The sequence below is a fragment of the Oryza glaberrima genome, chromosome 12 (genome assembly GCF_000147395.1).
Source record: "Oryza glaberrima chromosome 12, OglaRS2, whole genome shotgun sequence".
NCBI classification, from domain to species: Eukaryota; Viridiplantae; Streptophyta; class Magnoliopsida; order Poales; family Poaceae; genus Oryza; species Oryza glaberrima.
The window spans coordinates 19,299,975-19,323,804 of NC_068337.1; the positions used below are offsets into that span (position 1 = coordinate 19,299,975).

The 23,830-nt window shown below is 44.9% G+C and overlaps 1 pseudogene; it reads right to left on the minus strand.

Annotated features, from left to right (window-relative positions):
* Positions 1 to 22,544: 22,544 nt before the first annotated feature.
* Positions 22,545 to 23,253, minus strand: LOC127756371 (uncharacterized; annotated as a pseudogene).
* Positions 23,254 to 23,830: the final 577 nt, after the last annotated feature.

The following is a 23,830-nucleotide window of genomic DNA, read 5'->3' on the forward strand; positions in this document are numbered from 1 at the left end:
CTCAAAAGAGGTTGAATGTCCAGGGTGTTTATCTGTCCATGAGGTATTATATGTAGGTTTAGTTGGGCCATTTCCTCCTTAAGCTCAGGAGCCATCCCTTCCGTCCTCAGATGATTCCAATGGCTCTTCCGACTCAAAGCGTCGGCCACAACGTTTGCCTTGCCGGGGTGATAGTGAACCTCTAAGTCATAATCCTTTATTAATTCCTCAAGTTGAGATCTGACTGGGTGAAAATATACTTCAGACTCTTGTGGTCAGTGTAGATATCACAATGGTTTCCAATCAGATAGTATCTCCAAATCTTGAGCGCATGAACCACAGCTGCGAGTTCTAGGTCATGGGTAGGGTAATTTTCCTCATGTGGTCGCAATTGTCGCGACGCATAGGCCACAACCTTTCCGTCCTGCATCAGTACTCCTCCTAGTCCTTGCCTTGATGCATCACAATATATAACAAAGTCTTTCCTGATGTCGGGAAGGACTAGAATAGGCGCGGAGGTCAGCTTTTCTTTGAGCTGCTCAAAGCTTTCCTGACATTGTTCTGACCACACAAACTTCTTTTCCTTCTTAAGTAGTTGTGTCATTGGTCGAGCTATCTTAGAGAACCCCTCAATGAACCTTCGGTAGTATCCGGCCAAGCCTAGAAAACTCCGAATTTCAGTCACAGATTTGGGTGCCTTCCATTCCGTAACAGCCTCCACTTTAGCAGGATCCACTGCTACTCCACCGGCTGAGATCACATGGCCTAGAAAGGCGACTTCTTTTAACCAGAACTCACCCTTGCTGAATTTTGCATATAACTTATGCTTCCAAAGTTTCTCGAGTACCAATCGCAAGTGCTCCGCATGCTCTTCCTCATCTTTGGAGTAGATTAAAATATCATCAATGAATACCACCACAAATTTGTCCAGGTAATCCATGAACACTTTGTTCATAAGATTCATAAAGTATGCCAGGGCATTGGTTAAACCGAACGACATTACGGTGAACTCATACAATCCATAGCGTGTGGAGAACGCGGTCTTGGGTATATCCCCAGTCCTAATTTTCAGTTGGTGGTACCCTGATCGAAGGTCGATCTTAGAGAACACCTTAGCTCCTTTAAGTTGATCGAAGAGATCATCAATCCGTGGTAGTGGATACTTGTTTTTGATAGTTACTTCGTTCAGTGAACGGTAGTCTACACACATCCTCATGCTACCATCTTACTTCTTGAGGAATAACACTGGGGCTCCCCAAGGTGACGAACTGGGGCGTACAAATCCCTTTTCTTGCAACTCCCGGATTTGCCTTTTAAGTTCCTCCAACTCATTGATTGGCATTCGATAAGGTCTCTTGGATATAGGAGCAGTTCCGGGTATCAGGTCAATAATAAACTCTATGTCACGATCTGGTGGCATCCCAGGTAAATCTTCTGGAAACACATCGGGAAATCGTTGCACTACAGGCATTCCTTTCATGGGTAGCATGGTGAATATGCCTCCGGCACGTTCGGCCAGTCTAGGATCTTGATCCATAGTTGTTCTCATATCCGATCCCCAGGGTGTGGTCAGGGTAACTTCTCTACGTCTACAGTCGATTACCCCTCTCTTCTTTGTTAACCAATCCATACCCAATATGACATCCAGGGTCTGAGGTATCAAAACCATAAGGTTGGAAGGAAACACCACATCCCTAAGGCGAATAGGTACGTCGATGCAAGCATGACTCACGGTTATCTCGCCCCCAGGTGACTGTACTATCATAGGCTTTCTAAGTCCCACTAGGGTTAAGTTGTGCTTTTGACTAGCCTTCAGAGATAGAATGAATGCGATGCACCAGAATCGAAGAGAACTTTAACCGGGGTAGAATTGATAGAGAACATACCCATTAGTACGCCCTGATCTTCCTGGGCCTCTTCAGCTCGGACATGGTTCACTTGTCCGCGTCCAAATCCGGTACTGGTCCTGTTAGTTTGCGGAGTCTTGAATAGACCTCGTCCGGCAGCAGGGGTAGTAGTTCCACGAACAGTCATTGCATTAGCGCCAGTTCGGACAGGAGTTTTGCGTGGATGAGGGCAGTTGTTGGCGTAGTGCCCATACTCCCTGCAGTTGAAGCAGTCCACATTCTTCTTGGCTCCAGGGGTAGCCAGAGTTGGTGTAGGGGTGCGGTTCTGAATCGCAACTGGCTTATTGAAGTTGCTAGGCGCAGCGGGACGGTTGGTTGCCACAATAGTGGGCTTCCACCCAAACGAAGTGGCTCCCTTGAGTCGCTGAGGCACTCCCTGAGGTGGGCGATTCATAGCAAGCCTCCTCTTGCGGTTGTGCTCTACAGTCCTTTGATCATTCTCCAGCCTAACGACTTTGTTGATCAGGCTCTAGAAACTCTCATGATCTTGCCCAATCATAGGTCCACGCAACTCATCATTCAGCCCTTCTATGAACTTGTCGATCTTTTCCTCTTCATCTGCGAGGTCTCCGATTGCATAGCGGGCCAACTGAGTGAACCGGTTCAGATATTCCTGCACCGTTGTGTTCCCTTGTCGCAGCCTTCTGAACTCGTTCTTCTTCATATGCATTACCGCAGCAGGCATGAAGTTCTCGTGAAATGCTGCAGTGAACTCTTCCCAAGTGGGTTCTCCAGCATCCTCTTCCCGAGCTTCCTTGTAAGTATCCCACCAATCACCAGCTGGTCCCTCCAGTTGGTTTACTGTGAAGATCACTTTATCGGCTTCGCGTACCTGGACAAGGGTCAGTTTCTTCTCTATGATGCGTAGCCAATCTTCTGCCTCCATAGGCTCGTCTGCCATAGCGAACGTGGGTGGCTTGGTCCTCATAAACTCTCCAAAGCTTGATCCTCTGCGGTTGCCTTGATTGTTTGCAATGGCTTGCAGAAGTTGGGTTTGAGTGGCCATAACTCCGGCCAGGGTGGTTAGGTCGGGTGTCTGAGTTTCTTCATTGCTGGTTGATGCCCGACGTCGGCTTGCCATCTGTGTAGGCCGATTAAGTAAGTATCCTAATTTTCTAACTAGCTCTTATGGTTTTATCCCATTAAGGGAGTTGTTTTGATGTGAACTTTGTTTTGCAAGCATGGTGGAATAAACTCATTTATAACACAACAGTAATAATATCATAAATAACATCACAGAGCTCCACAGATAGTACATAAATCATGATGCAATCGACTGCACATACACGTAGTACAAATAAAGTTCGTCCTAAAGATACATCGAACTAATCATCAAGCTACTCCTCGATCTAGGTAGGGGGTGTGTGTCTCGCATGCTATCCAAAAACCATCTGAAGCGAGATCGAAGCTGCAACAGTCCTCCGGTCTAATCATCCAACCATCCGCAGGATCTTGGGGCAGGTAGAGGGTGGTCGCTAGCTCGTGCAAACCTGAGTCCCCACGGCTCGGAAGTGGTGGCCTCTGGATCTGGCTTGGGCTTCTTGCCCGGAGGTCGTGTGCTCTTGCGAGCAGTGCTGAGGGTACGAGGGCCTCCGACAAAGGTGATGCGGTGGACAGGAGTCTCATCCTCTGAAGGATCAGTGATGTCTGGCTCTATCTCCAGCTCAGTGTTGGTCCCCTCTGTCTCGGAGTCAACCTGGATCGGAGTCTCCAAACTGGAACCCAGCTGCGATGAAGGTGTAGGGATCAGTGGAGTGTGCACAATCTCCGGGGCAGGTGGCTGTGTCACTGTCGGGTCCACCAGGTAAGGTGCTGACTCGGTAGCTAGCATACCAACCTCTCCCAGAAGAGCGTGGAACGCTGGTGGGTACGGCGGGGTGAGGAAGAAGTAGCGGTCACGCCCTACTGCTGTGGAAGTAGATGCTCCTGTGGTGCTGACTGTGGCTGCTCGAAGCTGCTCCTCAAGCTGGCTGACGTGCTCCTGACTCTCTCTCAGCTGCTCCTCAAGTGTATCCATCATCCCGCGGCGATCGTTGTACTGATCAGATAGCTGCTGGAACTGGTCGCCGTGGACCTGGAGCTGTGCCTTCAGTGAGTCTATCTCACTGCCCCAAGCCTGGTGCTCCTCCTCTAGCTGAAGCTGCTGCACTGTGAGGTCAGTCACCTCGGTCTCTAACTCTCCCACACACCTCTGCTGGTCGTCGATCTCTAACAAAGCCTCCTCGTAGAAGTCGTCTACTGCCTCAGCCCATCGTGACAGTCGAGTCACTATCGGGTTGTAGCAGCAAGGTGTGTCCTGAACTGTGCAGACGGAGTTGCTCTCCTCTCGAAACGGGTGGTGAGCAAACTCAGTACTCGCCAACTCAACTCGGTGGATAGAGCTAAGTCGGAGGAAGGCCTCCCGGGCTGCATCCTGCATCACGGTCTCCGGTAAGTCGCGACAGTGGCGTGTCGGAAAGCTGTAGTCTGACTCTGAAGGAACTCGTGTATGAACCTCGACCCGGGCCTCCCAAACAGGTCCACACTGTCTCACTCGGTAAATCGGAAATCTGGGGTACCGTAGGCGCCTCATCAACCGGTGTAGCTCAATGATGTATCCCTCTGAGCGAGGTACGCCCATCTCCCAGGTAGTGGGTGAATCTTGATCTGCCATCTAATTTTAAGAAAAACCCAAAGTCAGCTAAGAATAAAACTCATTTTGTGAAGAAAGTAGCTAAGAGTAAGATAAAATCGTATAGAGTTTTGTAAACATAGTGTTTTTATTTTTGAAAGTATTACTAAATGGGAATTTCTCCCTTGGCCAACTAGAAAAAGGGGTGGGGCGCCTTTTGGTCTTTTCCTACAGTCGTGTGGCTCTGATACCAGCTCTGTGGACCCCTGTTTTTATAACAGGAATCAATCGTGTAAACAGTACCATTTCCCTAGATCAAGTAGTCTGGTACACACGAGTTCATAGCTGAAATACCAAATGCACATACACGAAAGTCTAGTGCGAATTATTACATCATAAGCCCGCAGGCATAGTCTTAGATCATCAGACCGAGCGGTCCGGAATACATTCCAAAAGCAGAAGTAGATAAGGCAGCGGAGTTTAGGCAGCGGCACGCCATTGCCACAGGTAACGACCGTAACTAAGACCTACTGAGCGCCATCGTCTTCATCACCCTCCTGGTAATAGGCATAGGGATGCTCCGAAGCTTCATCTCCGGCCTCTGATTAAGTTAATATTTGCAAGGGTGAGTACCAACCGTACTCAGCAAGCCACCACAACAACAATGCATATGATGGAGGTATTTCAAGGAATGGCTTCAGGTTCCTTTGCGCAAAGCAAGTTTTGCAAATCCTTTCACAAGCCTAAGACCTAGCATAGACTGATCAAGTTTTAATACCAGTGTTCACATTAAACAATGACGGTTCTGTCCACCATCCATTGTGATCCCAAGGATAGCTTCCCGCCATTGAGTCGTCATGGTTTTCTGAGGACGTCCACCTTCCCTCCTCTCAGAAAGTGGCTCCATCAGCATAAAATTTATCATGCAATATCTCATCCCACACAAGTTAAGAATTTAGAGTCTAGCCAAGTGTAATACACGTCCCGGTGCTCAATAACCGCGAGCACGGCTATTCGAATAGATTTGGTTTACTCACACTGCAGTGGATGTACACTTTACCCGCACTTCGCGACTGCCCAACACATGAGCCTCATCCCAACACATGAGACGCGTCACGGCAAAGCTTTTCGATAACCTCGCATTGGCAGTACCCGCTCCATGAACTTAAATCCTCATGCACTCTAGGTGTCCATGTTTCTAGCAGTGAGAGGAGTTCTGGCGCTCCCGAGAAAGAGAAGTCTCACACACATTTTAAATTATGGTTCAAGTTAAGTTATCTCTCACACACACTCATGGCAGTCCTACCAATGGCGACACCGATGTAGGGCTCGCCTCTCGGCCCTACCTCAACGGCTCTCCCACCGTAGCGCACCTGCCTCACTCAGGGGTGAACCATCTATGCAGGGATACTGCCTCTTCTCGGCTATCTAATCCGCTAGGTCTATACCCATACGAGAAGTACGGTTGTACGGGGGTCGTTTCATGTTTAACTTCATGGCTCGGTCCTTAATTGACCGGGGATGGTACTAGCCTTTTCCAGATACCACCCAAATCCTTCGTCCGCCCCAGTCGAAAACAATTGTTTAATTTTATTTCTCCTTTCACAAATCATGTCATTAACATCATGGCAATGTGGCGCTCATGTCTCCACATGCCGCATCTCAATTACCTTCCCAAAGGTAATTGCCCAAGCATATAGCATTTGATAAATATGAGTATGCATGATTCTAGAATAGCATTTCTAAGCAATTGTCATAATTGACTAGGGACTCATACGTAAACATGGTTACGAAGGAATAAGTGACAAACAATAATCAAGGCATGGCATAATTACAAGTAGGATATTCATCATTGCATGCAATTTTATTTGTAAACAAAACAATTTCACAATTGGGATCAACATGTTCAAAGAATAGTGATGACTTGCCTTGCGCGTAGTCCTGCGGGTCTTGACCTTCGCTCAGATCCGCAACTCCCTCGGGCTCTACAAGTACGTGCGAAGAATTGATTTGAATTCCATTAGAATTCAAATAAAATCCAAATAAAGACCAAATCGAAAAGCGAGCGTGAGAGGCGAATTTTATATCAACTATGTTATCGCGAAATAGGACTATTCCTCATCCTAAGATTTTTTTTTTGTGTCTCCTAAGTAAATTCCTAAGAATTCAACACATTTATTAGTTCTTAAATAAATCCAAATTCCTACCACAAATTGATTACTCATAGAGACTACCAAAATATAATTAAATTTCGCAACTTTACGACTATAATTAATCTACGATTAAATTCTAATTATTTTAAATTTTCTAAACTTCTAAATTTTTACTCAAATGCCTATTTATTTTCTTTTTCTTTCTTTCTTTTTCTTTTCCCTTTTTTTTTTCTTTTCTTTCTTTTCTCTTTTCTTTTCTTTCTTTTTCCTCTCCTTTCTTTCTTCTTCTCTCTCTTTTCTCCCTCCCGGCTCCTTTCTCCCTCCCTCTCTCTCGGCTTCTTGCCCACCCGGCGGCGACGGCGATAGACGCAAGGGGGCAAGGCGGCGGCTTACCGACAGCGGCGGTCGGCGGCGACGACGGCGACGGCGGCGCAAGCCCTGGTGCGGCACCCGGCGTGGCGCGGCGGCTTCGTGGCGATGACGCGGCGGCTTGAAGGCGGCGGCGCGGCGGCACGACGGCGGCGGCGTGTGGAGAAGGGGGGGAGAGGGGAAAGATGGAGGGGATGGGTGTGGGGTGGAGAAGACGAGGGGTCGGGGCTTTATAGGGCGCGAGAGAGGGGCGGGCAGCCTTATGGTGACGCGACGGGCGGCGCGCGGCGCGGCAGGCGGCGATGGCGACAGGCGGGCGGCGCGGCGGCGACGGCGATGCGACGACGACGCGGCGTGGCAGCAGCGCGAGGCACGAGGCGGTGACGCGACGGGCGAGCGGCGCGCGGGAGCGGGGGCGAGGCGGCGATGCGACGGGCGAGCGGCGCGGCAGGGCGCGGGGCGCGAGGCGGCGACGCAACGGGCGAGCGGCGCGCGGGCGTGGGGCGCGAGGCGGCGAGAGGGCGGCGCGCGGCGACGGGACGACGACGCGGCGACGGGACGGGCGACGGCGCGCGGCGCGGCAGTGGCGACAAGACGCGACGGCGTCGGCGCGCGGCGCACGGGGCGCAAGGCGACGCGACGGCTTAATTAGAGTTATTCCTTATTCCATCGCGTTTAAATCTAATTGATACAAATATGGCCGCGATAATATTTTATTTATTTCTATCTTCGTATAATCTTTATTTTTAGATTATAATCTAATTATTTCTTTAACCAATCTAGTTTTAGGATTTATTCCTAATTAATTCTTCTTTATTCGTGATCTATGAACTTCGAAATCAAAATCCAAAAAAAAAATCATCAAACAAAATCGGCATGATGCAATTTATTCAAAAAGTTTTTGAAGGCCCATGTTTTTGAAGTTTTAATTTTTGTTGGTCAAATTTTCAGAGTGTTACACGGGCGCCTCGAATAGAACAGCAGCAGAGAAATCACCACGCTACAGATATCACAAGGAGGAGAAATAAATCAGGGAGGAGAGATGGAAGTGGCATGCACAGGCAAAGAATAGGCTCAATGAGCCATCGAGCGGGCAAGCAACACCAGCCCCACCTTACAGTGACAGTAGCCCACATAGACCGAGCGCATATATGTCAACCGGGGACTGTAAAACTTTAGCTAGAGCTATAGAACCGGCTCATGCACCACAGATCAAGCAACCGCGATGGGCCCACCTTGCAGTGATGGTAGCTCATATGGGCTAGGTGTATGGGCACGTACAAAGCCTGCTCTCGCCACAGTGCATCAATGACGTGTCGATCACCTGTAGGCAGTGAGACACATCCCATGGTGAGCAGTTTCATCCTCCCAAACTGAAAAACCGAGGCAATAAAAACATGCTCCCAGTCCATGGAGACAGCAGTACAAAGTGAGACAAGGGCCCGCATGTCATTGGAAGAGGTCCTATGGCAGCCCATGCACCAACAAGCAGAGGACGATGCCCATATCCTGTACATGCGTGATGGTTGTCCAACCTAGCTGTACCAGCAAAGCAAACACAATGCAACAAACCTTGTGGACCAAAACTGAGAGGGCCCACACTGCAGTCACCGATGGTCCATAGACAGCCACCAATGAAGCGTGCAAACCCATAATAACCAGGCTCCTTGCAATACACGGTGGACATCTCGACACACAGCGTAGCGCGAGGCGCGAGAGGATGTACGGGCGGAAAACGCGCGGGAAAACAGAAGGCAAAAAGAGAGGTGGGAAATAACGCGCCTGGAGAGGCCGAGGGCGACGTGGATAGAACCGCACGCGGCCACGCCTATCCAAATCACTGTGGGAGCGCAAGTCAGGGGGAGGTTTTAATTTAACCGATATATTTGATCTTAAATGTAATTTATAAATTCAAAATAATATTCCCTAAAAAAAATATTAACATTAAATTTCATCATTAAGATATATTGTCAGCTTTCATATAGTAAATTTTTTATGTGCCACAATTTTGACGTGTCATCAGTCTAAGTACACACATTTTTTTCACATAGCAACACACGAGAATATTTCCACAAGAGTAAAATGCATGGAGGGTCATTAAACTTGTTTAAGTGTGTCATATAGGTCACTCTACTTTTAAAATACATATTTGGAGTCACTAATATGAGGTAAGTGGGTCATTTACCCATCTAACTATCCACGCAAGCATACTTTGTACACATGGCATGCCATGTAGGATTGAAAAAATTGCATTTGGATATATGCAGGAAACCCCCCCTATGCATTGTGATTAAATCTGACTCATATATACCAATCCCTAAAAAAAACTGACTCATACCATACGCAATAAACAAATCCCGAATTCAACTGACTCATACCATACGCAAAACAAATCCTGAATTTAGCGCACGGCACGTTCGCAGGAGGCGTGATTTGCATCCTTGCCGGAGAGGCAATACACACCAGATCATAGAGGCATTCTGTGACTCATATGCAGGAGGCGATCTGAACAAAGGAGCACACGTTGTGATCCATGGCGCCACACATTCGCGTTGCAGGCAGTCCACCTCCAGAGTACAGTGAGTTTCTCTTAAGATCGATATCTTTGTTCTTGAATCGATTTATTTGTTCCATAACTTGTTGTTTTGAAACAAACACAATCAGTAAAAGTGCCACATTTGTAAATCACGTTATGTATTTAGGTCCAAAGGATGGCTTGTTCTCTTTAGAGATTATGCATGGTGGTTTCTTTCAAGGTGAAGGTTCTGACAGGGGCTATATTAGTGGCAATTTGGATTACTTTGATGGATGTGAGGTAGATGCATGGTCAATGCTCTGGATTGAAGATATATTGAAACAACTTGGACATGCAGAGGTAGATGATTTAAAAGTTTTCTGGTTACTTCCTGAGAGGGGATTAGCTAATGGGCTAAGAAGGGTGAAAACTGACGTGCACACAAATAGTATGGCTGCTTTGGCACCTCGATTCAGGACCCTGAGGTTGTATGTTCATAATAATGTCATCACCGAATTTGTTGAGATGGATTCACTCGGAAAACATGAGTTAAATGCAAATATCAACTTTAGAAAGACTCACATTTCAGAGGACTACCAAGTTGACAATATAAGTGATAATGATGATGAGGGTGCTGAGTTTACTGACAGTGATTATGAAATAGATAAAGGTGATGATGATTTGTTTGAGAAGTGGGTGGACAAGGATGTCGTTGATAAGCTAGTTTCACCAAAGGGCAAACAATTGTCAAGTGCTGGTGAGGAAGATGAAAAATGACATCTATCTAGTGAGGAAGGTTTGGATCCTTGTGATACTTCTAGTGATGATGAAGAGGTGCAACTAAAATTCAAGAGTTTCATGCCTGAGGACATGACAAATCCACAGTTCTTTGTTGGCATGGTATTCCCAACAGTGGAAGCACTAAGGGATGCTATAAATGAATACAATGTCAAGAACAGAGTGGCTATCAAGATGCCTTATAATGACAAAGATAGAATAAGGGCTCATTGTGATGAAACTTGCCTATGGAAGTTAAATGCTTCACATGATAGCCGATCAAAATGTTTCATGATCAAGACTTATATCGGCGAACACAGATGCAACAAGAAGTGGGAGCTAAAGACATTCACTGCCAACTATATTGCTAACAATTATGTGGAAACTTTTAGGGCAGATGATAAGATGACTATAAGGAATTTTGCAAGAATAGTGCAAAAAGACTTTAACCTGACACCATCTAGAAGTAAGCTTGCTAGAGCTAGAAGAATAGCACTCAAGAAGATATATGGGGATGAGATAGCTCAATACAATCAATTATGGGACTACGCTGCTGAGTTGAGAAGGTCTAACCCAGGGAGCTGTTTTTTCTTGAACTTGTCAAATGGACGATTCAATACACTATATGTATCATTAGATGCTTGCAAGAGAGGATTCAAAATCGGTTGTAGGCCACTAATTTGCTTAGATGGTTGCTACATCAAGACAAAGTTTGGGGGACATTTGCTCACAGCTGTTGGAATTGATCCAAATGATTGCATTTTCCCTATTGCCATGGCTGTAGTGGAAGTGGAATCAAGGAGCACATGGACATGGTTTCTTCAGACCCTAAAGGATGATTTACATATAGTTAACACAACTCCATATACAATCATGATTGATAGGCAAAAGGTGAGAATATGCATGTATTATCTCATATACTCTATGTCATACATGATTTAATTTTTACATTCATGTAATCAGTGAAATCCTATTCATTTGTAGGGATTGATACCGGCTGTTGGGGATGTGTTCAATGATGCTGAACACCGGTTTTGTGTGAGACACCTCTACCAGAATTTCCATGTGCTATATAAGGGGGAAACCTTGAAGAATCAACTCTGGGCAATTGCAAGATCAAGCAATGTAATTGAGTGGAACAAAAACATGGAGAAAATGAAAGCTTTAAACGTGCAAGCACATGAGTACCTAGAAGAAATCCCACCAAATACGTGGTGTAGAGCATTCTTTAGTGATTTTCCGAAGTGTGATATATTGTTGAATAATAGTTGTGAAGTTTTCAACAAGTGAGATATAATTTTCCTAATTGTACATGTGTGCTTTCCAATTAGCATTATCAATAGTATTAACATTTCCTCTTTCAATCTGTAGGTACATTCTTCATGCAAGGGAACTGCCAATATGAGCATGATTGAGAAAATAAAGACCCAAATCATGACTAGAGTGTACATGAAGCAAAAGGAGGTTGAGGAGAAATGGAGTGGAAATATATGCCCAAAGATAAAACAGAAACTAGAGAAGAATGTCGAGTTAGCCAATACATGCTACACACTGCCTGCTGGGAAGGGTATTTTCCAAGTCACCTACAGAGATCACCAGTTCATAGTTGATATCAATGTGAAGTGTTGTGATTGCAGACGCTGGCAACTCACAGGAATACCATGTAGTCATGTCATATCATGCTTTAGGAATGAAAGGATACAACCTGAGGACATGGTATCACCATGCTACTCATTAGAGTCATTTCGTGCTGCATACAAATATAACATAGTGCCTTCAAGGGATCAATCTAAATGGGAAAAAATGAATGGTGTAAATGTCCAACCTCCTAAATATGAAAAGAAAGTAGGGAGACCAAAGAAAACTAGGAGGAAGCAACCCATTGAATTGGAGGGTGGTACAAAATTGTCCAAGCATGGCATGGTTATTCATTGTAGTTATTGTGATGGGGCTGGACACAATAGGAATAATTGTGAATTACTTGGTACAGCTAAAAAGATGAGACCAAAAAGGAAGAGGAGTGTACAAGTAATGCAAGATGACAAAGATGTTTACATGAATGAGGTATAGTTAACTATATCCTTTATGTACTGTCACCTTCGGCAAGCATTTCTTAATCTTTTATGTCAAATGCAGACCTCGTTTCCAATTGTTCCAGAAGAATTAGTACAAGAGCGCCAACATAGCACTTCAGTGTTGACTACTTTATTAGAACAGGTTAGTTGCATGCATGGTTTAACATTTTTCACTGTCACTATCTACTACCTACTCATGTTTCATACTAATTTGCTTGTTAGGCAACATCAACTCAATCCTCCATTAACCAGCTAGGCCCTTTACCGGATTCAGTCTTCATTGAAGCCAATAGAAATACACTACCACAGCCAAGAGCGACAACATCTACACACGTGGGCAGAGCAAGGATGAAGAGAAGCAACACAAGATCAACAACGGCCAGATCATCTAGACCACCTAGCCAGAAGAAAAAAATTAGAAGTTATATGGGTGCTTTCTATCTTGTTTTTTCAATGTTGCAAAATGCAAAATAAAAGGTGCACAATTCAACAATTGGATTTATTTCCCTTTTGAAATTTATGGCTTTTGGTTAGTGGAACTTAGTATTGACTGCTCATGGATGTTATCAGTTAATGTAAGATCGTTTTCTATGTGATTTTGAGATGTGGAACATCATTAAGAAATGTTGATTTATGAAAGCCTGTAGTGTCTCTGAAATTAAAAGTAAAAGTAGAAGCCGCTATGGCAAAACATGCATGCCAACAAATTGGTGAATTCTTATGCCATACAATGGTCTAGTATCTGTTAATTTCCAATGGTCTAACACATCCATTAAAAAATTGATCTCACATATGCATTCAGCGGGAATAAGAATATTGGCAGCCTCCTACGAACGTGTCATGCACTGATTTCAGGATCTGTTTACTAGTCAATTTATTTAGGGAATTGATATGAGACGATTTAATCACAATGCATAGAGGGTTTCCTGCATATTTCCAAATGCAATTTTTTCAATCCTACATGGCATGCCATGTGTACAAAGTATGCTCACGTGGATAGTTAGATGGGTAAGTGACTCACTTACCTCACATTAGTGACCCAAATGTGTATTTTAAAAGTAGAATGACCCATATGACACACTTAAACAAGTTTAATGACCCTCCATGCATTTTACTCTTTTCACAATTGTATTAAAAAATATTTTTTGTATGACACGATTTGGATGTGTCGTCGGTTCAACTTCACGCATTTTCTTCATGTAGCAATTCACGAGTATATTAAACAATTACATTATAAAAATATAATTTCTACGTGTCATGATTTGGATGTGCCATCAGCTCACTACCACTCATTTTCTTCATTTCTTCATATAAAAAGTTCAAATCAATTTTAGCAACACTGTGATTACCCGGTCCAATGCACGAGCCGCGCGAGAGGGGAATCCGTCCCTCCTGCCGCCTTACAACGGATCCGCGCGAGAGGGAGACAGAGAGACAACAGCGTCGGATCGGTGCGACCAGCAACGACGACTTGGAGCCAATGGTCAATCTGGTCGACGACAACTAAAGCAACGAAGTGACCACTCAATTTTATCTCCTCTGTTGAATTCTGCTAAAAATATTTTCTTTTATTGTTGACATCAAAATCACCAGAACTTCTACTTTAAAATTTATTTGAGATAAAAAGTATTAACTGTAAAAAAATAATTTTTTTACACGTACACGTCAATAAATTGTCCAAATGGTTGCTTAAAAATCATTTAGGTAAATTCTATCCACTGCGATGTTACCCGGTACAACGCACGGGCATATTTGCTAGTAACAATTAATAATAAGATTAAAATAACATTCACCCGTTGCAACGCATAGGCATTTTTTCTAGTTAAATATAATTGTGGGTTTTAGTTTTGTTGTTATCCGATGTCCACTAAACACCTAAGCTCAACATACAAATATAGTATTTATTAGCACTTCTTAAACCTACATGCAAACATGCCACGTCAACACATTAAGCACACAAAGCTCAACGACGTGCAAACATATAGTAATTATATATACAATTTATTTAATTCTAAAACTAAACATACACATGCTAAATCAACATTCTCAAATCATCTTCATAATATTTCAATCCAAATCATTTCGTCATTTCTCCAATATGTAACATATATCCTGCATCAAAGCGTGGGGCATCATCTAGTTAGATGATAAAACATGAATATTATTTTATGCATGACTTATTTTTTAAAATTTGTTCATAAATTTTTTAAATAAGACGAGTGGTCAAACATTGAATATGTAAACTTATGGATGCACTTAAATTAGGACGAAGGAAGTAGTGATCAATCTATCACAAGACTAGTAATTTGCCCGTGCTAACGCTATGGTGTAATAATATTTTGATTAATAAATTATATTATTAAATTTTATGTTAGTCAAATTACATTTCTAGAATCAGTCTCAAATGTTAATTTAAAACAAAGGGCAGAAAAATATCATATTGTCTGAAAAAATAATTTAAGACCAACAACTATATCTGCCGAGTTCTTTCCCATGAGTTCCCAACCCTGTCTCCCTCATTTTCCACGTACACGCTTTTTAAACTGCTAAACGGTACACATTATGTGAAAAGTTTATATAGGAAAGTTGTTTTAAAAGATCATATTAATCTATTTTTTAAGTTTTTTTATAGCTAATACTTAATTAATCACGTGTTAATCTATCGCTCCGTTTTCCATGCGGAGGGGAGGGATTCCCAACCTCTCGAAAATAACACAGCGTAATCACCTCGACACATGTCTAAGGACAATATGTGTCCATGTGTGGCGGGGTAAAATAAAATTGAAGACACATTGCATGATTAGATCCAGACATTCATTTCAAAAGCATTATAAGACCAAGTACATAGACATTGAAATGCCAAAAATTGACCTGGTATGGCCAAACTCAAAATGAAAGCTAAACTCTGTAAACATTCAAATTTTGTTTCTCACACAACATCCCACATTCCACTGCTTTGATTGGAGCGAATATGGTTAAGAATATGTTCATCTCGGATCCAAAATATACCTTGCTTAAGAAATAAGTTGACATGCACTGCAATTTTTAAACAAATATAAAATTTGTTAGCTTGACCTTTAGAATTATAATAAATCAGTACCTATTCAGGATATTTAACTGATTGTAGTGAGGTACATAAAAGAATTTCAAATTACTGCAAATAAAAGGAGCATCCACATTGGTCTGTACAATTCTAAGTCATTACTTGCATGGTCATGAAAGGGCAGTCACATTCTAATTCTGAGACAAGAAAGCAATACCTACATAAGGGTGTTACAGGCCACATAAGGGTTATAGGCCTCCCAGCTGCACTTCCATGAATCTGGGATAAAACAAATAGTGGCAATCCATTTTCAGTTAAAGGGAACACACGGAGTTGATAAATCAATATAAAATCAAATGCAGATGTTATAAGTCATATACCTCAAGAATAACCGATTGATTTTTTTAATTGTAAAAGCAATCAACCTAGAAATAGAGGGCAAAGTTCATCGATCATTCAACTGATAATGCCTTAAGTACGCCCGCATTCTTGAAGCAGTCCTGCTGCCTGGGCAGCATGCACTCTGGCCTGGCCATCATCGCCACCATCTCCATGGCCAATCCCTCCCCCAAATTTTGGTTAATAATGAACATGTTATCTGATCATTTCAGATGAGCGGGATGCCTAACCTGAAATCTGCCTTGGTTTGTCCCTGCGGTAAGATGAGTGCCACGCTGCGCCCAACCGACAGAAATTAACATTATAGAGGCCTCCTTCTTCCCTTGCCTGAAATATTGTGTGGAGGTTCCAACGGCGCTGTCCATCGCAGTAGGCGGAGAGTATGTCGACCACGGCGTCTCATCCAACCATAACCAAGTCTAATATACATAAAGCAATTGGTTTCTTATGACTGAAAACATTAACGAATTTCAGTCTCTCAGGAATTTTTCAGACAAAAATGAACTGAAATTTCTTTCAGGTTACAAATCCTGAACATCTATGCTGTGCATGTTGGACTGACGTATAGATGGCCATGTGGGCCGCCCGGCACGGCCCGGCCTAGGCCCGACCGTGCCTGGGCCGAGGCTTGTCGGGCCAGCACGGCCTGATCGACGCACCGGGCCGTGCCGTGCCAGCCCACGTGCCACACTCACGGCCCAGGCACGGCCCAACACGCCTCGGGCCATGCCGGGCCGGCCCGAAGGCACGACGGCCCATCATGCCTTTCCTCAGAATAAGTCTAATTTTCCTCCCTCCTATTGGGCTGTGACATATATATAGCTAAAAAAAAGTCTATTTTACCTCCCTCTCTTTTGGCTCGGATATATAAATAGCTAAATAAGTCTATTTAAGGTCCCTATTCTTTGGACAATAACATTTATATGTCTATTTTTAGTCCCGATACTTTGTGTTCTGGGCCTAGCCTGCCGGCCCATTGTGCCGGGCCAGCCCGACCGTGCCGGGCCAGCCCAGCGTGCCAGCGGGGAGGCCCAGGCACGGCCCGGCGGTCGGGCCGAGCCGGCACAGGCCCGACCCAAGTCGGGTCGTGCCGTGCTTGGGTCGGGCCAAAAAGCCGTGCCGTGGGCCGGGCCTTCGGGCCTTATGGCCATCTATAGATGGATGTACATTACTTTTCTTGCTTCTTGATCTAAAATGAACTTAAGCAATTCTAATCCCAGAGATGGCCCTAATTAAAATCTGCCTGTCCAACGGTGCCTGTTTTTATACATACATGGATGCAACAAAAAAAAATTAAATCCGTTTATTAATCTATTATCATTGATGAATAAGTATAATTAGAGCATTTGCCTTATTACAAGATTAGAGGAAGAACATAATATGTAAATGCTCCCTTTTTCATGGCTAACATTTGATAGAAAATCCTCCCTAAAAATCCATCAAATGTAATTATAATGCAATTACAATGTAAGTATAATTAGGGTGTAATAAGTCACATTAAACTACACAAAACAATTGCTAGGTACCAAAAAATCCGTCAAACTCATAATCTTTGTCATGCAACAGAATAATGGAGCTATAAAAAGATTGAAAGAACTAGATAATAGTTTGGAAAGCCTGAAAGCAGGAACTACGTGCGATTTGGGCCAGCAGTTCACAAAGCAAATGTACAACAATGCTTGTTTGTTCAATTGAAATTAAAGAAGTGAACTTCTACAGTGTATGTATTTATGATGAGAAAAATGTGGACGACTACGTAGCCTTTCAATCTCATACCTGCTATGGGGGTTCCTGCTGCTATGGAGGCTCCTGCTAATGTAGCTCGTAATTATAACCATAGTATCCATTGATGTCCCGTCGGGGTTAACCTGTGTACAAGCAAGATGCAGCTAGCATCAACAGACAAGAATTCAACACAGTACACAGAAAAACCCCCTACAAATCCCAATATGCTATCACGGTAGAAAATCCAGAAGATGGCGACCTGGAGGAAGGCCGCCCGGTGCCCTAGTTCTGTGGCCGCCCGTCGAGCTCGTCCGTGGCCCTGACTGAGGCGAGGAAGGCGTCACGGTGAGGGAGACCGGTCGGCAGGGGATTCCGGTGGCGGCGCGACGGATACCAAACGACGGCGGCACGACGGAGACCGGCAACGGTGCGACGAAGGCCGGGGGTGGCGGATCGATGGCCTATGGGGCGGCGGCAATTAGGGTTGGTCAGACAGTGTGCTCCTGAGGGGGGCACAACACGTCAATTGCGCGTGCAGGGCAAGGAGATGCGTCAGGCGCGCTGGGTAGGGCCGTAGGGGAGGTGAGTCGATCAGGATCGTTCGATCGGGATAGATGAATACGGAGTGTAGGATTTGATGAATGGAGTATGAAGGATGTAAGACCCACTTGGTGAATTATGAATTAAAAACTAATAATATGCCCGTACTAACGTTACGGTGATGTTTCATAAGATAGCAGTGATAAACAGAAAAGGCAATGTTTCATTAGGCAACGGTGATAAACATAAATGAAATTCCTGCTGAGAATGAAAACAACAGTAAATGAAAATGATGCTGACCAATAAGTATACTTTCATAGGTGTAGAGGCTGGGTTTAATATAAATCCATTATCTAAAAGAATAAGTGTACTTGTTCCTCACAACATACTGTTTACACACAAAACTTACTGACACATAAAACTCATTGCATGATCAGCTTCACTTGCTTTCAGAAAGGTTCTATAAAAGATAGTAGCAACACATACAACAGGAGTGGAGACCAAACATAATTTACAGGGTCATTCACATGTACAAGTGCAATAGACATGCTTTCTCCTTTTCATGCCTCTAGAAGTAGGAATATTGATTCAAAAGAATGGTATGCTAATAGTTCACAATCCTACCCTCCCAAGTTACTCTAGGAATGTTGACTTTGAAGATCATCTGATTTCCAAACAACATCATTTAAGGTGTTGGAGAGATTCTTGTAAAACTTAGACATTAAAATTACGTGATTCAGTACAAGACATTTAATCAAAGGCTAAAAATTAAATGATAAATTATAAATAAGTGAAACCTAATTTACTAAGCTTGGAGAAGAATAGGCTAGGACAAAATCTTATCAGATTAATGACTCAAATTTTCCAATGAAAGCCCATGAACAATAAGGTCTTAGTTCACATGATCGCCACATAAAATATCTACCTCATGGAACTCCAGGTTGCACCCTCTCTTCATTTGGTTGATAATAATGCACAATAACAGTTAGATTGAAGATTGAAAAAGCTTTTACACAAAGCAGATTGCAGTATAGCATTTTTTTTTATATTGCCTCAGTAGCAACATTGGGATTTCCTTTTCTCCTTGTTTTTACCTTTTCCAGAAACTATTCAATCATCAACTAAAAAGTTCAACACGCAGGAAATATCTATTTCAATTTGCTATAAATTATGCCTAGTTCTATTTCAACACGCAGGAAATATCTATTTTTTTCAAGGGAAATTTATGCAAATAGTTGCTGGACAAGGGGAGCAGACCTTGTAAATTTTTCTGGACATGGAATACAACAGTTAATCTGCATGAGAAGCTGAGACAGTAAAAAAAAAATCTGAAGGCTAATAAAAATCTGAATTTATGCACCATACAGAGGATATATATATATAATACTATTATGAACTGTAAGTCTGCAGTATATAAGAACATTTGTAAGAGGTGACTTACACTATAGAGATAAAAAGGAAGTGTGATCCAGTATGCATTATCATTAACTGATGCATTAACTCATACCAGGAAAAGCTTATGTAAAGAGAATGCATTTTCCTATAATTCAGTACTACACTCATCAGTTACTACGAAACTATGATTTCCATGTTGGCTTGCAAACTCAATAAAGCAAAATATGTGTGTTCATACTTTCAAATGCAGTGTATGCTTCTCTTGATCAATCAGAATTTAACTAAGCATTCATATTTATCCAAAATTTATCAAAACTTAGCTTGCTTCACCACGTCCACCAATCCTAAAGTCCTCCTTGAATATAACCTGCATGGACCGATCATCCCAATCTCCTCTGGCTAATTTCCACGGAAAAAAATATTTGTTATGAATATAAAAGATCCAAGAAGAATACTAATGGCAACCTAAGCTAAAACCAATAAGTGGCCAAGAAATTCAGGATTTGGCCACTCCTCAAGATAGCATTGTGATCCCAACATGTGGGTCCTGATCCCATATGCCATAGACACATAAGTGGAAAATCTTTTAACCCGATAAAATGATTTTCAGTTTTCAGTCAAAGAACAATGATCTCTAAGAAACAGGAATGAATATAGAACGGAGGCAATTGAGGGCCATAGACCTCCCTATTATTCCCGTGTCGTGATAGTAAGCTAGTAAGTTTTCAGACTTCCTATCTTATATACACTGTTCAGAAACTTTCAGCGTTGAAAAAGATAATGTTGCATCCCAATGTTTACCTTCATGAAAATAATACATGTCTATTAAGAAAAAAAGTTATGCTGAAGCAGAATATTTATGCATGAAAAGTACTAAAGACCACAGGAGAACATGTAAGTAACCTTGAATTAAATAACCGTGAACAACAGACATATCTAATAAGCGATCATCCGGTACACATGTAGAAAAATCACCCTTAGAAGAGTGAACATTTAACATCAATCAACCATGGAAAACATTAATTCATGTATTTTCATCCAAACTAAACAGCTATTTGGATGGAGTAAATCACTTATATATGTGAAAGAAGATAAGTGCCAAATGATAAAGAGATCGAATTCCCCCAGGACAGAAAAATATATTACTTTCATTCATATGGCATGAAAAGAAAATAAGAAAATGTCTAAAAACTAGATCGATTTGTAAGATATCGAAACTATTTCTTGGACTGAGATAGGATGGTTTCCTTCAGGAAACAGCCCCAATACTTTTGAGTCTTTCACCGTTTTGTAACATCATAGAATTCATTCTGCTGTTATACTATACTCCATCGTTTTGTGTCGACCTATTATATCTATCCTATAGCTAACTAATGAGAATTAATTTTCAGAAGGTGTCAAATTAAAAGCCATCAAAATGATAAGCTGGCTTAATTTGCATTGGGATGCTTGTGTGCGAGGCAAACACACCTCTGCAGGCCATGGATAGCTAGTCAGTCGCATATACGCATCGGTCCTGGCATATATTGATGTACATATTGATGCACATATATAACTGCATGCAGATCGAATAATCGATGGAGAATTCGAGATGACGAGAATAAAAATCAAGGGTGCAAGAAACTGAATCATGTATCACTCATTAGATGTAATCACAAATATTTATGCCAGGTGAAAAACAGAAGGCCTAGCAAAAATGATCAATCCTACAGCAATTCAGATAAGTCTCAATTCAAAACTAATTTATGAACATTTGAATTGAATTCCCAACCTGAAGTCACAAATCCTTGTGGCTCGCCTCCAGGGACTGCAGTGTGGATGTGGTTCAGCTGTCCTCGGCTGTCCTCGCTGTGGATCGGCGGTCGGCAGCGGCCGCGGAGGAGATAGTCGGCGTGGAGTAGATCGGTGATGCGGGCGGCCGAGGCTGTCGGCAGCGCCCGCAGAGGAGGTTGTCGCTTGCTTCCTTGGCTGTCCTCGATGTGGATGTGGATCGGCGGTCGGCAGCGCCCGCGGATGTGGATCGGCGATTGGCGTGAGGAGCGAGGCAGTGTAGCGGTTGGCGTGGCGCCGGGGCGTCGGCGTGAGTCGCGGCGGCGTCCGGGATCGGGCGAGGCGAGGCGACGGCGGCAGCGTCCGGGAGTGGAGCCGGCGTGGCGAGGCGGCGGCGGTGGTGTCCGGGAGTGGAGCGGGCGTGGCGACGCTACGGCGGCGGTGTCCGGGAGGGGCGGCGTCGATCTGGAGGCGGTCGGTGGGGAGGGGCGGCGTCGATCTGGAGGATCTAGAGGCGGTCGGCGGTGAGGGGTGCCGGCGGCGAAGGCGGGGCGTCGGAATCGAATCGACGGCGCCGGCGGCTGCGCTGCACTTGGCGCAGGGGCGAAGCCAGGAAAAATAGTCACCGGGGTCTACTAACTAATATACTAACAATATATCTATAATATGCTCATTTCTCAAGTTCTTACACCAAATTGCACCCACATGCTAAGTTGATGCACCGTGGGTGCAATTTACTCGGATAAAAAACATTTTTGATGCAGGATCTCTTAACTATACAAAACCAGTCACCCGAGGTTCTTTGGTGGTTTTGATCTACGTGGCGGCTGAGTCAGTGTGGGACCCACGTGGGCCCCACATGTCAGCTGGCCATGTCGTCACCCTCTCCTCTCACTCTTCTCATTGTTTGGGTAGGCAGCTGGGGAGGAGGTCGACGAGCTGCTGCCTTTGGCGGGGCAAGGTGGAAGAGGATGAGGGCATCGGCGGCCGGCAACGGGCGACACGACGGCGACAGCTGGTGAATGGCGACGCGCCGCTGCCGCCGCTCTGCCACAGCTCTCGCCCGCCGTTGCTGAGGCCGCAGGCGCGGAGGCAGGCCGCCATTGAGGGAGGAGATAGGGCAAGCAAGGGGCGGGGAGGCCAGCACCGACCTCCTCACCGGCCGCGACATCGCCATAATGTCCTTCCCCAACCCCCACCATGGCCACGCGCGACGTCCCCAACCTCCTCACCGGACGACACCATCCAGAACGCCGCGCGCGACTACGTCGTGTGCTTGCTCAAGTTCACCGGCGGAAGCGCCGCGTCATCGCCGGCCGCCGGACCTCCTCTCCCACCACCGCGACTCGCCCCATTGCTTCCCCCCACCGGCGTCGCAGCCCTCGCACGGCCATTGCACGGCCACGCTGTTCCCGCCTCCCCATTGACACCCGCGCCTCCCCGCCGCCGCTCTGAGCCGCTGCGCCCCCCTCCACACCCCCCCCCCCCCCGCGCCACCTTGCTCCGTCGCGCCCAGAGCCGCCGCCGCTAAGGCCGAGCGGATGCGGCGGCGGCCCCCACCTCGGACGACGTGGCGGGAACACGGATGACCACGAGGACGACGAGCTTGACGACGGCGAAGGGGAAGCAGCAGAAAACCGCGGCGCACTCCGCTGCCGTCCCGCCCGCCACCTCCTCGCACCGCGGCTGCTGCTCTCGCGCCCGCCGCTGCTTCTGCTCCCTCCTCATCTCCACGGCCGACGACCTCCTCAGCCTCCTCGACGACAATGACGACGACAACAACCCGTTCCCCCCGCTGCTAACACCGCTGCCGACGACGCCGACCCCGCTGCCCCCGCGTGGAGTGGTCTGGAGAACCACGTCTTGAGCTCGCGCTGCCTCGAGCCTGTGCGCCGCCTGGGGGAAGCTCGCGTCGCCCCGGGAGCCTCCGTCACCGACTGCAGCATTCTTCGGCTGCGCGTGCCGCCGTGGGCGCCCTAGCTGCTGCAGCCCCATGCCCTACGAGAGAGAGCGAGAGGGAGGAAGGAGAGAAACAGAGAAAGAAAAGAGGGAAAAGAGAGAGTTGATGTGGAGACCTGATATGTGGGGCCCATGTAGATCTCACGCTGACTCAGCCGTCACGTAGACTAAAACCGGTGTCAAAACCACCGAAGGATCTTGGGTGACCGGTTTTATATAGTTAAGGGACCCCGTATATCTGGTTTTGTGGTTCGAGGACGCTTTTATCCCGATGACAAGTTGAGGGACCTTCGGTGTACTTTTTCCCTGACAGAGATGATGCGGTTACCAGTTGCGACAACCTTTCCATGTGGGGCCATAGTATATTGCATAATTATAAATAACTAGCAACACGCCCGTGCGTTGCACCGGTTGATGTTATCGTGGATAAGTTTGACCATGAAGGTATGTTTGTGTGATGATGCTCTTGCACTGATGCGTGGACTCGATGATTGTGCACAGGGACAACGAACGAAAATTTATCCGACAAATAGATATAAGCTGAAATTAGAACATGGTATTATATTATTCCTCTTTCGCTAAGGTCATTAATTATTTTACATTTTATTTTATT